This window comes from Diplotaxodon limnothrissa, linkage group LG22 (genome assembly GCF_057381915.1).
Source record: "Diplotaxodon limnothrissa isolate DT_005_m linkage group LG22, D_limnothrissa_male_GT1.1, whole genome shotgun sequence".
Lineage (NCBI taxonomy): Eukaryota > Metazoa > Chordata > Actinopteri > Cichliformes > Cichlidae > Diplotaxodon > Diplotaxodon limnothrissa.
This window is the reverse complement of record NC_140616.1, coordinates 2,003,386-2,018,559: the sequence shown is the minus strand read 5'-3', so window position 1 is coordinate 2,018,559 and position 15,174 is coordinate 2,003,386. Positions and strand designations below refer to the sequence as shown.

Here is a 15,174-nt window from a genome sequence, read left to right as displayed (position 1 = left end):
GTCAGCGGGAACTGTCGCATGTCCGCCATTTCCTGGCCGAAACCGGAAGTGACGTCATTTTCGCGGAAATTGTAGTTTTTTACTTGTAGGCCTTAAAAGCCTATACTGGTCATGTTTGACCTTTCTGAATAGTTGCTGGGATGCTTTGAACTCGAATTGCACTGCTGGAAATATTTTATTTTGATGCACCTGCTGTTTTCTTTGCAAATTTGCATCATAGGATTGTTTTTTCGTTTTTCCTGCAGTATATAAAAATTGGTGTATCTCCAAAATAAAACTATGAAGACACTCAAAATAAATTTCCTGTTGTTGTAAACTATTTTTTGCAACTTTTTTGTATTTAAAGTTTTGAGGGATAAACCTCTTAAATTTCTCCAAGTAGAAATATATGTAAAAAACAAAAACGATTTTCAATTTTTTTGTAGTTTATTGCACTTTTTTGCAATTAATGTAGTTACTATGGACTTAATGCATACATATTATTAAAATATGGGCTATAACAGTTGCATAGCAACTTGAAATGCTCCCACAAACGGCACTACAACATGTAAAAAAAATAATATAAGCTCTGGCGGACTTGGTTCTATAGTAGGTCTTAAAGGGTTAAATAAATATCGTCAAATAATCGCGATCTCAATTTCAGTGAAAATAATCGTGATTATCATTTTTGCCATAATCGAGCAGCCCTAGCCGGTGATTCCCTCTTAGAGGAGCTTCATAATGTTTCGATGTTAATCTGTGACCAGGCTGGCTGTGAGTAAATAATGATTATATTAAACATGAGTCAGACTTTGTGCTGCACAGAAAGCAGGAACGAAAGTTTCTAAAGGTCAAAACTCCTGAAACGAATAACGCTTAAAATCAGGTACGCTGAACCTGAACGCTCGTCCTCTGCTCCTCGTTTCACCGCGAGTGCAGAGCGACGAGCCGGCTGCCGTAAACGCCGTCGAGCCAAAGTCTCATTTTGCTGATCTAAACGCGAGGCGTGATGCAGAGTTGGGGCCAAAGTTTCCGATGGGCCTAACCTCCGCTAACCTCCGCTCTGTGCTCGTACACACGTATCCAATTTTCTGCCAAATACTGAGCTTGCTGTGCAGCTGAGGCTGCGCTCCAGTGCTGAGTGAAACTGCAGTATTTCCTCCGTTACTTTGCACGAGCAGCAGGCGCCGGGCTCGGCCTCAGAGCGAGGGGGGAGGAGCTCGGAGTACCCCTCCTCCACTCCTCCACACTGGAAGGAGTTGGCTGAGGTGATTCGGGGATCTGACTAGGACGCCTCCCGGGCGATGGCGGTCAACCACGTCCTGCGGGGAGGAGACCCCGACATGCCAGAGGAGATCATAACTGTCACCTGACTCGGGAACGCCTCTGTGTCCCGCCAGAAGAGCTCGAGGCCCGAGCGTCTCGGTGTCAGAAAAGAGATGGATGGAGGAGCTTGTTGCTCCACCCTCTCGTCCAACATGGCAGCGGATAAAATGCTAAAATAAAAGCTTCACAAACCTGCGGGCGCCATCACTGCGGCTGGCACTCTGGCTGATTCTGAGGTCTTTACAGCAGCGCTTTCACACTGTGAACCCTGCAAAACAAACTTGTTTCTATATGAGTAAGGCTTTTTTTAGTGCATCGATCCACGCGGCAGAAAAACTGCTGAGTGCAGCCTGTAGTGAAGGCTGGCTGCTCTTTAGCTGCTGTGCGTCCTCCAAACTCAGGCTTTGCCTTCAGGCTGAAGATGAGGATTCAGTGTGGTTAATTCAAACCTGAGCACGGCACTAAAATAATGCAAACACACACACACACACACTGAAACAAACCAAGGACTGCTCACTGTTAAGCTGCAAACCCTGATGAAGCGCGTTTACGTGTGCAGGCGGGTTTCAGCGATCGATGATTGCCTCCTTCATGTCTCCTCTTCCTGTTCCTTGTCATTGGCTTGTGCTCGTGCGTGGATGCTAACGGCCTTAACTGTGGGGTTCAGTAGTCACGCACAGCCTGGCACAGCTGATTGGCTCTGTGGTCCAAGTCACGCCATCGTTTGTGTTACATTAAGCTCAGGAGAACCTCTACCGGACAGGAAGTCTGGCACCGCTTCCTCGTTGCACTGCCGGGCGTCTCATTTGATCTCATTTGATTGAGCGCTGCCGTAAAGCTGAGCCGGGGTTAACTGTTTCTGCCACCTCCCCGCCGTGGCGACGCTGCGGCCTCGTTAAATTAAACGAGCTGCGAGTTTTCCTGCCGAACAGTCGTCTGCAGAGCGCAGCACAGCTGCGACAGCGTGTGGCAAAGGTAGATCACCTGTGGCCTCAGTCACTGCTGCTTCTATATATTTCAGATGTTTAATGGAGGGAGAGACGCCCCCTAGTGGCAAACACAGATATCCTGTGTATTAAAACTGAACATAATGAGCGAGGAAAGAGAAACAAAGTAGCCCCGCCCCAAGGCGCCCCCATATTCACTCTGATTGGACTGACTCTGGAACAAATCCAGCTGAACAAAAACCAGATTGAGCGACTTGATGCAGTTGTTAAATAGGTTTTGTTGCTTAAATGTGTTTTGCAGCCCAGGAAACTTCACATAGAAATCTCCTGCACTTAGAAAGTAATGAGGGTTCGGAAATACTGTAAAAAATAAAGAAAGAATGCCCCGCCCCCTGCACACAGACGGCCTGAAACTCAGAGTTTTGCATTACTTCAACTGATGTGCCAGAGGGGTAAACAGTTTTTCATACCAGGCTGTAAACATGTTTGTTCCAGCATGACTGACTGGTGGAGCCTCCGGTGGCCGTCAGGGGAACTGCAGCTTTGTGTTGGCTTCATTTCTCCGTGCTCAGGTTGCCGCTCGGTCTCTCCTCTGATTCTTATTTTTTCATTTATTTTTTCTGTGCTCCTCTCTCTCCGTCTCGCTCTCACTCCGTTGCTTCCTCCCTTCTCGATTTTGGCATGTTACCACGGTAACCCACTGCCTCCTTTATTGGGCCAAGTTGTGGTGCAGTTTTTAAGGCCCGTGCTGGGTTCAGACCACACAAACACAGTCGCACAACACTCAGGAACACCTGCTATCACACTCACAATCATCAACACCTCAACATGATCTGTTTGCATCTGCCATCCACACACACAGACACACACACACACACAGACACACACACAAACACAGACACACACACACACACACAGACACACACACACACACACACACTCTCGATGTGATCCATCTTTAGTTTTCTCTCACACTTGGCTGACGTCTCTCTCCTCTTTCAGACCCCGCGGGAGATTACCCAGAGTGCTGCTGGCCTGAGCTTCCAGAAGATAAAGAGGAAGAGGAGAGAGAGGAGAACGGACAGAGTTCGGAGGAGGAGGTGGAGCCTCAGGAAGAGCCCCTCCCCCTCCAGTGAAGCCCCTCCCTTTAGAGGAAGTGCAGTGAGTACCAGCTTTTTATGTCACCATCCCACTACTGCTCACTACCAGAGGTCATATCCCAGAATGCATTTCATACCCTGAGACCACACTGTACCGTTACCACTGCCTGCTGCCCATTTTTTCATATCGGTCGGTCATTATCTTTCCTTCCTCTGTTTCTTGCACAGATCTTGTGGACACATTTGTTGCTGCTTTCTCTGATGGTAAATGTGCTTTCTGTCACGTATACATGTTACCCTGCTGGGCGCTCATACCCGCCTGTTAATTCTGCTGTAATTAGAGCAGACGTAGCGTTTCTGAGGAGCGCAGATCTGACCGAAAGAAGCCGCTCTCCAGTTTTTGTGAGGTTAGTTTTGAAGATGCGTCGCAGCGTTTACCAAAAAGCATTTGATGTTAGCGTCTCTGTGCTCATAGCTACCAACAGAAGTGACAGTGATGATAGTAGCGTGAGCTCCACCTTGTGGTTCAGATTGGCATTGCATGAGAGTACAGCGCGGACTTGTTTCCAGTTCGGTTGACGTCTCGGACTCTTTGTATATATTCTTTCATTTAAAAGTAAATTGGGCTCCAACACATTTGGTGTGAAATTCACGTGTGTGCACCTGGTGAAGGTGCGTCTGCTCTTTCGTTTGGGTTGCACTTTAGTCATCGTGCAGCTCTCCACACTCGCACAGTTGTAATTATTCACACTGATTTGTGGTGTGGTTCAAAGCCGGTTGTGGATCACTGCATACATTTATTGATTAAACAGGACGGCCTCAAATATAAATTTAATTGGTTAGTTTAAGATAAGATAAGATAAGATAGAACTTTATTAATCCCTCGGGTGGGTTCCTCTGGGAAATTCGACTTCCAAAAAGCACAGCAACGACCGAAGTTACAGTTACAGAATTGTTTTATATATATATATATATATATATACACACACACACACACACACACACACACACACACACACACACACACACATATATAAATACAGAGACAAATATAAATAAAATATACAAAGGGGATAAATAGAATAAATAGGAATAAAAAATAAAAATACAAGTGAATTGCACATTTCAAGTATTGAGTCTATTGCACTGTTGACTATTTACAAAAGTATTGCACAAGGTATTGCACGGTGAGGTGAAGAGGCACTACAGCTTAGTTGTTCCCCCCTCCTTTGTCCTCCTGTCTCCCCTCCCTCTCCCCTCCAGAGAGGAGTTAAACAGTCTGATGGCGTGTGGGACAAAGGAGTTTTTAAGTCTGTTAGTTCTTGTCTTGGGGAGAAGCAACCTGTCACTGAACAGACTCTTCTGGTTGTTAATGGCCGTGTGCAGAGGATGCCCAGCATTGTCCATAATGTCCAGCAGTTTCTTTAATGTCCTTTTCTCTGCCACTGTCACCAGAGTGTCCAGCTTCATGCCGACCACAGAGCTAGCCCTCCTGATCAGTTTCTCCAGCCTGCATGAGTCCCTCTTTGCTGTGCTGCTCCCCCAGCACACCACAGCATAGAAAAGTACTCCAGCAACCACCGACTGGTAAAACATCCTCAGGAGCTTCCTGCAGATGTTAAAAGACCTCAGCCTCCTGAGGAAGTACAGTCGGCTTTGGGCTTTTTTATACAGGTGCTCTGTGTTGCATGACCAGTCCAGTTTATTGTCCACCCACAGCCCGAGGTACTTGTACTTGTTGACCACCTCCACCTCCTCCCCCTCTATCTGAACCGGCAGTGGACCTTCTCTGGACCTCCCGAAGTCCACAACCAGTTCCTTAGTCTTTGAGGTGTTGAGTTGCAGGTGGTTTGTGTGACTCCATGCGACAAAGTTCCTCACCAGACTTCTGTACTCCTCTTCCTGATCATCCCAGATACACCCCATGATGGCCGTGTCATCTGCAAACTTCTGAATATGGCATAATTCAGAGTTGTAGCAGAAGTCAGAGGTGTACAGGGTGAAGAGAAGAGGGGACAGCACAGTTCCCTGTGGTGCTCCTGTGCTGCTGACCACTGTGTCAGACGTGATGTCCTTCAGCCTGACGTACTGTGGTCTGTCGGTGAGGTAGTCGGAGATCCAAGCCACCAGGCAGGGGTCCACCTCCATCCTGTTCAGTTTTTCCTGAAGCATACAGGGCCGGATGGTATTAAAGGCACTGGAAAAGTCAAGAAACAGGATCCTGACCGTGCCTTTTCCCCCATCCAGGTGTGAGTGGGCTCTGTGTAGGAGGTACAGGATGGCATCCTCCACTCCGACACCCGCCTTGTATGCAAACTGTAGTGGGTCCTGGGCATGTTGTACCTGTGGTCGGAGGAGGTTGAGGAAGAGCCGCTCTAGAGTCTTCATAAGATGTGACGTCAGTGCCACCGGTCGGAAGTCATTCAGCTCATTGGGCCGGTTCTTTTTGGGGACCGGGACGATGCAGGATGTCTTCCATAGGGCGGGCACTCTCCCCAGTCGCAGACTGAGGTTGAAGACTCGTTGTAGCGGCTCCCCAAGTTCAGCAGCACACGCCTTTAGCATCCTAGGACACACCTTGTCTGGGCCTGCTGCCTTTCTGGGGCGAAGCTTCCTCAGTTGCCTCCTGACCTGATCCACTGTGACACTGGGAGATGTTTGGGAGGAGGGGAGGGGGGGAGATGTCTTGCTGCTGAGAGAGGGATTGGAGGAGGGGGGTGTCATGGTGTCAGGAAGGGGGGGAAGCGAGGGAGGCAGGAGAGTGGGGAGAGGACTCTGTAGTGAAGGTGAGGGTGGGGGGGTTGTGGGCTGGTCAAACCTGTTGAAGAAGTTGTTGAGTTCGTTTGCCTTCTCCACAGTCCCCCCCACTGTGCTTTTCTTGGTGTTGTGGCCTGTGATGGTTTTCACACCATTCCAGACCTCCCTCATATTGTTCCTCTCCAACTTCTGCTCCACCTTCCTCCTGTAGGTGTCCTTTGCTTCCCTCAGGCAGCGTTTCACCTCCCGCTGTGCTGCTTTCATATCCTCCTTCACTTTGCTCCTGAAAGCCTTCTTCTTCATGTTGAGGACAGCTTTGACTTCCTGTGTTACCCACGGTCTGTTATTAGGATAACACCGTACCGTCTTAGCAGGGGCGACTGTGTCCACACAAAAGTTGAGGTAGTCTGTAAGACAGTGTGTCGCCCCCTCTATGTCCTCACCATGTGGGCTCAGGAGCACATCCCAGTCTGTGGTGTCATAGCAGTCTCTCAGAGCATCCTCCTTTTCTGGGGTCCATCTCCGGATGGAGCGCGTTGTTTATAACGTGTGTGTGTGTGTGTGTGTGTGTGTGTGTTTACATATCTTTGCGGGGACCAACAGTCCTTATGGGGACGAGGAGTTTTTCCCTATAAGTTTGAAGACCCAAAATGTGGTTTTAGTTTCAGAGTTCGGTTTGGGGTAAGGGTCAGGCTTAGGCATTCATTTTTCATGGTTAGGTTTAGGGAAAGCATTATGTCAATTAGATGTCCCCACAAAGATATTAAGACAGAGAGTGTGTGTGTGAGTGTGTGAGAGTTTTCCTTTTCTGAGTGAGGTTAGCCAAATGTTGTGGGGCTGTGGTGCGGAGCTGTGTGAAGTGTTGAAATCTCGTGTTGCTTTTCTTTCTTTTTGCCAGTTTCTGTCAAGTCAAGTTTGATTTTAATCTGAAGTTTAACAACAGCATTAAATTTAACGCCATCTTTTGACGGCGGTCTCCAGGGATGCGATCGTGTCGTCGTATCATTTAAAAGCACGTTCTGCATCCAGAAGAAGCTCAGGTTTCATCTAAAGCAGCTGACCACTGCTGTCACTAACTCTGTATAAATTAAAGTTAGAAATCAGAAGCTTTTTGGACCCAGTGCAGAACGATGGTCCGGTCTTTATGTTTTTGAGCTCCTCACAGAGGCAGAAACATCAGTGAGCTATCGATCAATCAATCAGAATATTTTGTTAATCCCAGAGGAAATTATGTTGCCACGGTTCCTCCCGGACCGTGCGAGCAGTAAATGAAATGATACAGAAAATTACAGCATTATAAACTATAAGAAAATAAATACATCAGTGAATCACACACAGTATGTGTAGGAGCCCTCCTCATCACACTGATAGTGAACGTGTTGTTTCCTGTGTCGAGGATGTGCAGAGGTTTGGGGTGAAGTTTGACCCACAGATGAAGCTCGTGTTTTTTTCTCCTGTGGAAAATCGTTTTGGTCCTTTTAACAGAAATAAGTCGTAAATCATTTCTCACTTTTATTCGACTCGGTCGACTGCAGCACGCTGCCTGTTGGTTTCCATGCTCATCCTCTAGGTTTGGCTAAATGTGCACGTTTGCAGGAGTTACCTTCAGGCCCTTTGAACTTCCTGGGAGACGTGTTATTGCTCCCAAATGGGCTGAAGTTGCATAAGCAGCTGCGTCTTTGTGAACAGCTCAGATTAATTCCAGCTTTTCAAATGTAACTGTTCGCTGATGTTCTCTGTTTTCTATTAACAGTAACTGAACATCTTTTAGGTCTCGAACTAAACCGTCGCCTATAAAAAGTTAATGTATAAAGTCTAAAGTCATCTTCCTGTCACTGGATGGACAAACGTGTGGATCATTTACTTTGGTGTCAGGAGATGACGTGCTGCTCGGCTCTCTGTGGGAAACTGTTGATCTGTAGTAAAATGTGCCGCAGCCTGAAACATCACAAATGAGTCACCAATCCTGCGGTCGCATTAATTCACTGAGCGCTCTGGTTTTGATGTTACCGGGGACAATGGCGAACTCTGAGGTTAAGGTTTTAAGTCCATCTTAAAAGATTTACGTAACTATTTTTAAAGCCCGGTAGAAATGCAGCCACATAAACTAGTGCAACAGGGGTTTTTGGAAGAGTTGTCAAGGTCAAGGTCAAGGTCAGATTTATTTATATAGCACATTTCCAACAGCCGATGCTGCACAAAGTGCTTAACAATAACAATAAAATTAAAAACTACAGTGTAATACAATAATAACAATAGAAACAATAAAATAGAAGAATTGAAACAATACTAACTAATTCAGATAAATCCAAAATGCTTGGGTCATAATGTGTTAAAAGCCAGAGCGTAAGAGTGTGTCTTTAGTAAAGATTTAAATTGCTCAAGAGTTTGAGCAGATCTAATATTAAAGGGGAGACTATTCCAAAGTCTGGGACCTGCCACAGAGAAGGATCTATCACCACGAGATTTGAGGTTAGTCCGTGGGATGGACAACAATAGTTTTGAACTAGATCTCGTGGGTTTTCCTGGAGCATAGGCAGAGAGGAGCTCTGACAAGTAGGGGGGGGCTCGGGCGTTGAGTGACTTAAAAACAAAAAGTAAGAGTTTAAATTGGATCCTGTAGGGGACAGGGAGCCAGTGTAAAGAGGCTAAAATTGGGGTTATATGCTCTCTCCGTTTGGTACCGGTTAGCAGGCGAGCAGCAGCATTTTGAACCATCTGAAGACGATGGATGGTGGCATGATCTAGGCCATAATACAATGAATTGCAGTAGTCCAATCTGCAAGTAAGAAAAAGGTGGATGATACGCTCGAAGACGTCAGCCGGAAGGTATGGCTTTATCCTGGCTAGCTGTCTTAGCTGAAAAAAACAGGACTGAACTACTGCACTCACCTGCTTATTCAATTTAAAAGAACCATCAATGTAAACTCCGAGGTTGTGCTTGCATAACGCGCATTCAGCTCATCCCGGGTCGCAGTTTCCTTCCACAAACTGCTCTTTGCACAAGTGATCGCAACATCAAAAGCATTATAATCCAGAAACGCACTTTATCGATCCGATCAGCTGTTCATTGCACTTCGTACATTGGAATAAACGTCAGCGTGGGTTGCATGTCCGCCATTACCTGCGAAAACCAGAAGTGACATCACTTTAGGTGGGAAATGGAGTTTTGTCCCCTACAGGGTCTTTCAAAGGTTTACTGTTGTCATGTTTGACTTTCTGTACAGTTTCTCAGCTTTGAGCTCAAACTGCACTGTTGGAAATCTTTTATTTTAATGCTGTTTTTTGGAAACTGTGCAAAATAATATTTTAGTTTTCCTGCAGTTTACAGAAATGAGTGCATCTGAAAAATGAAACTATGAAGACACTCCAGATGAGTTTGCTGTGGTTGGAAACTGTTGTGTGCCACTTTTTTGCATTTACAGTTTCAGGGTAAACCTCTGAAATCTCTGTAAGTAGAAATATGTGTAAAAAATCCAAAAACTGATTTTCAATTTTTTTGTAGTTTGTTGAACTTTTTGTTTTTTATGTAGTTACTATGGACGTAATGCATACATGTCATTAAAGTTTGTGATGTAACGGTTGTGCGGATGTATAGAAACGTGAAATGCTCCCATAAATAGCACCACAGCAGGTGAAAATACAAAGATCAGCTCTGGCAGTCTGGGTTGTATTGTGGCTTTAAAGGGTTAATGTGCTCTGTCCCTGTTAGATTTAATTACACGGATGTTTCTGCATTTCTCTCTTTTCTTATTTTGTATTTTTTGCATTTCATTTGTGGCGTTTCCAGTCCTCCATACAGGAAGACTCGGCAGAAGTAATCATATTTCAGAGGCGACAAAAAGGTGAAAGTCGAGTTTGCTTTACTGGGAAAAAAACCAACCTCGGTGTGAGAAACAGCTCGTCGTCCTCGGCGTTCGCCCCGTTTTTAAAGCTTCTTTACAGAAATCGTCTCCTGGTGTCACCTCTCGCTCATCGGGAAGAGAAATCAAACCCAGCCTCACATCGCTGGGCTCTGATTGTCCCTCCGGTGTCCTTCAGTCCTTCAGAAAGTGAAAGAGGAGGGCGATAAACACATCTTGGCTGAATTCAAGGCCTCGAGAGGCATTTACTCGTCCTCGCTGCAGCCTGTGCAGGTCTGACTGCGTGCCGGAGATTTCACTGTAAAACGTGTTTATTCTTCTTCTCCTGCATCACTTACTAATCAATTCCCCGCTTTCTTATTCTGCTCATGTATAATTTACAGGCTTTAATTTGCTGTGTTGATTTAAAAGCAGCGTGTGGAAATCACTGTAAAGGCAGCCGATAATGCGGAGTGTGTAAAAGGAAGAGGTGAAGAGAGGAGATGGAGGGGGCGAGTAATGGACAAGGACTGGAGAGCACCTCCTGGAGAGCGCAGACATGTTTTTGGACGAGAAGGCCGAGACAGCTTTTTGTACTGAAAGAGAAAAAGTCAGAGGGGCACTTTGAAAAGATGTGACATTTAATTTCCCAAATTCAAAACAGAGGTCCTGTTTTCTGCAGGATCGCCTCTCCGGAGTCTAAAAGTGAGGAGGAGAAGGTTTGAGGGGGAAGAAATGATATTTGAGAGCAGAAAGAACAAAATGAGGAGGAAGGAGATTTGACACATGCAGACGAGAGAAAAGAGCAGCGGGACGGCGAGATGAGCGAGGAGACGCCGTAAATACAGTCGGGATGGGCGAAGGGAACGACGGGCTGGTTTTTCAATCAGGTGTGTGTGTGTGTGTGTGTGTGTGTGTGTGTGTGTGTGTGTGTGGCTCCTCCTCAGCTGGAACCAGTACTCTCGGTTCAGCAGGTTCATGCTGTAACAGTTTAAACATGGCGGCGTCCGGTGCCCTCGCCGCTCTCATTTTAACCTCCTTTGTAGTCCGAGCTGCTGCAGGGACCCGCCGCTGCGTCACACGGTGGTGTAATTTGGGCCGCCACGTATTTGGGAGCGTTTTCAACAAAGCTCAAGGCTCTGCGTAGAGTTCAGGGCACCGCATCTGGAGCCGTCATGGAGGACCGCCGGGGTCTACGGGGCGGTTCTCAGAGGTGTCGCCGGGGTACAGGATAAGTCGTGATGTGTGCGAGGGGCGTGGCTGTGGAAGCCTGCGTCCAAATCTGACACGGATTCAGGCTCAGCGAGTAGGATGATGGGAAAGTCCAGTCCACGTGGCACAAACCAGATATCTACGACAATCCCGACAGCACCTGAAATTGAAGAGCAGCTCTGCACGACGAACCACCGTTTGGCCGCATCCAGCCGGCTGCATCGCCGTGGCAACTCGTGCTGCAGACCCAACCTGAAGGCGCGGCCGCCGACCCCAGCACCTCTGAGCACGGGCAGCAGGGTCTGATGAGCTTCAGTAACTCGTTTGTCTTCTTATGCAAACGATAACGATGACCCCGTTTGAATTGCGTGTTGATAATTAATCTTCGCCGTCAGCCCGTTAACGCGATGACAGGATGAAGCCATCATCTGCACATGTAAATGTTCATTTAATGGAGGGACGGCGTCTGTCAGTCTGTGGCGTCCTAACGATCCAGCTGTGAACAGTCGCTGGCTTCACACAGAAACGCTGCCGTCTCTCCGCGGACGTGTTCCCGTTACTTACTGGTCGATCGATAAACCTTCAAGCGGGTAACCGGCTTCGTTACTTGGGCTCGTGATGTGACCTGGCGGTGAGCGGTCGCCAGGACACGTTTTCAGTTCAGTGACGTCGCTCTGTGACGACCGGTCGAACCTGCAGATGCTGCCGGTGGCTCGGTAACCGTGTCACATGATCAACAAGCTCAAAAGTATTTAAAAAATGCAGATGAGCCAGTAAATCCCCGCTGCGAGGTCCCAGCACCTGAGTCCTAATCCCTGCGACCAGGATACGTGATCTATTTATACTTTACAGCTTGTCCTCGCACTCGGGGTAAAAACTGCGAAAGAGCAGCTCGTCTGTGGCTGATTACGCGTCCGTCCTTTGTCCTGCACAGTCTCCTTCCATTATTAACTCCATGTTTTTGTTTCAGCTCGGTTTACATGAACGTCCAGTGGACTCGTCACGCTAAGTTATTTAGACACATTGTTATATTATTTATATACACCTCCCAGCATGCACTGCAGCAACTTTCCAATTTCCCAGAAATCTGCTTTCTTTAATTCTCACATGAAAAAGGTTAAACAGTGGAAACAGTTTTGTGTCTCCGAGCAGAATTAAAACCATGCGCCGGTGTCGCCTCGCTCGCCTCCTGCTCGTTTCTGAAAGGACCGAAGTCGCTGGCGTCATGAATTGTGACGAAGTGCAGAAACGGCTGTCAGGACGACAACAAATATTTAAATAAAGACATAAAAGGAGCGCTTTCAGTGGGAACGGCACACAGCTTTGAGTTACAGCGCATGTAGGGTTATGTTATTCTAACCTAAAAATCCGAGCTGCTTAAAGTCAAAGCATCCCCGCGAGCCTGGCCGCACGCAGCTGTGATCCAGTCACTCTGAAACGCGCACGTGCGGCGGGAATCTGCGCCGAGCGCTCTGTAGTCTGAGTGGACTTCCTTCTCTGCCTCGAGACGACAGATCTGAAAGTTCTGCAGGAGGCCACATGTGTCCTGGAGTGCCTCTGTAGTCCGAGTTCTTCTGACCAATCACGAACTGGTGCACAGAGAGTTGGCGTTTGTTCGAACTCTGTTTCAAATCCATCCGCCGTCACCTGAGAACGTGGAAGCTGTTTTTGGCGTGGTCGCATCAGCACCGTCGCCTCACGGCAGTGAGGGTTTGACTCTGACCGCTGGGTTCCTAAAATATGGCTCGGACCAAACCCGAACACTGACCCTGCTGAAGTCAGAACCGTGCAGATCAGTGCGAGGTGATTCGCTCTGTGGTGACATCACACATCGCCTGATGCTGCAGCTCGGGGTCACCTGTCGATCACAGCGACCTCAGCAGCTTACTGTGGGCACCGACTCGCTGCCGGAGCCTCCAGGGGTCATCAGGGGAACTGCGTGGTTTGGTACGGCTGCCTCGGCTTCGTTTAGGCTCACCTGGTGGTGCCTGAACATCACCGGTGCGCACAGAGCAGTACCGTCGCTGACGTTCACGCCCGCCAGACTCGCAGCAGTTCCAGAGGCTGGCGTATCGCACGAAACACGAGCACTCTCTGCAGCAGCGCCGTTTAAAATATTCAGACTTTTCCAACATATGCATCTCTGAAGCCCTCAGCAACTTTCACCATTTCCATATGCATAAGATATTTCTGCTCCAGCACCAAATCACAGTCACCAGTCTGAGGAGCTGCTAGTGCAGAAAACCTGACCAACTGAAGCCAGAATTTCACCAGCGCTTGGCTGCTGTCCAGTCAGGCTTTTTTCAGCGCTTTGCTGGGCCGCAGCCAGCCTGCGGGCCGCTGCCAGCCCCACCGGGTGCTCGGGAAGGTTTGTTTTCATGGCCCCTTCTGCTTTGTTGAATGGGCTGTGTGAAGCTCGGGGGGTGGAGCACCGTGCTAACACTGGCAGGGTGACGGGTGCAGTTTGCGCACGGGTCATCCCGGCTAAAAATATTTGCATCCAAGGTGGCGTGAAGCAGCTCGAATGAAAGCATCCACCAAACGGCACGGCGCTGGGGTTGCAGAGGCGGCTCTGCACCTGATAATCCGGCGGGGGCTTATCCTCCTCGTCTTACTGGCGCCGAGACTTTGCTCGCTTGTTTTCGTGACCCTCCGGCGCTGAAACCTCATTAAAAAAGCCACTGTATAATTTCATAATGAAGGGCCTTTATCACCGCTGAGACGTACGTATGGCTGCGCGGTTATTGCTCGGCGCTGTTCTGATGCCGATCGTCGGCGAGATCATTAGTCTTAATTATGCGAAGGATCAAAATATTTAACAGCACATCACATCATCAGTTCAGCGGCGTCTAAATGTTTGAACGTTCCTGGTATGTCTGTTTATTAATTGTGGAAAACAAAGGCTGCATGATTAATGCGATGCCCTAATGTTGTGTCACTCTCTGATCATACTGTTGTTCATAAAATCGCCATCTGTTACCTCCAAATGCTGCACGCCAGTCTGCATGGTGGCGGCGGCGTTTGCTGCAGAGGGGGGGGAGCGTGAGGAGCGGTGCAGGTAGAGCGCGCGGGCTGATGGGATCTCCACAACCGCTGCTGGAGGTATCGACTACGTGGGAGAGAGTGACTCACCCTAAAAAGTCCACACACACCTGTGGAGGAGGTGTGTGTGGGCAGCCAGTGTGGCCGGGCAGATTGCTGCTCGCCTCTCTCACCGAGCCGCCGCCATCGCCAAAACGCTCCGTTTATTCGCTCTCCTATATGTTTGTTTTTGTGCGTTTCTCCACCAACACACCTGCGCCGAGCGGCTCGTATCAGAGACGTTTCACTCGCCGATGATTCACTTGTTTAGCTCGGCGCTCGTGCGATTTCTGCGCTTCCTCTGAGGTCTCGGTGTTACGTTGGGAACTTTTAGGTTGTTTTTCCTCTCTCGCTCGTCTCCCTCCCTCTGCTGTGAAATGTTTTGTGGTTGTGGGTGTTCAGAGTTGAGAAATGTGTCATCTGAAATCACATCCAACCCCTCCCCCCTCCTCTGTTCTTCTTCTGCAGATTGTTTTCTGCATCCTGGATTTCTGCAAGTGTGCGTGAAGAAAAAGTTCAACTGAATGTTTTTAATGACCGAACACGTCGATTTGTTCGTGCTTGTCATACCTACATACACTCGTTCCTTTATTGGTGACAGATATTCTAAAATTATTAAAGGGTTTAGATCATTTTCATGAGCTTCAGCAGCTCTAGGTTGCTGCCATGTGATTGGACAATTAGATATTTGTGGTAATGAGCGGTTGAACAGGTGTACCTAATAAAGTGGCTTTATAAATGCCCGGCCTGGAGCGTCTCAGATCCATCCCATCGCTGGTCTCACAGTGCGTGTTCACAAACAGCACCTTTGATCCTAAGGGTTAAACTTTGGTTTTATTGTGTATTTATTGTACTTTTGTGTCTTTAATGTATCGTTTCATAAAATTCTAACCAGCCGGAGGCGGGGTTGGAAACTAGGCTGGTTAACGC

At 47.9% G+C, this 15,174-nt stretch overlaps 1 protein-coding gene across 2 annotated transcripts in view; it reads left to right on the top strand.

Annotated features, from left to right (window-relative positions):
* The window catches only part of LOC146609110 (zinc fingers and homeoboxes protein 2-like), a 133,110-nt gene that overhangs the window by 34,223 nt on the left and 83,713 nt on the right, over positions 1–15,174 (top strand). For both annotated transcript variants that reach the window (XM_085346121.1, XM_085346123.1), the window contains exon 2: positions 3,255–3,413. The gene's annotated coding sequence lies outside the window, so the exon portion shown is untranslated. The remainder of the gene's footprint in view (positions 1–3,254; positions 3,414–15,174) is intronic.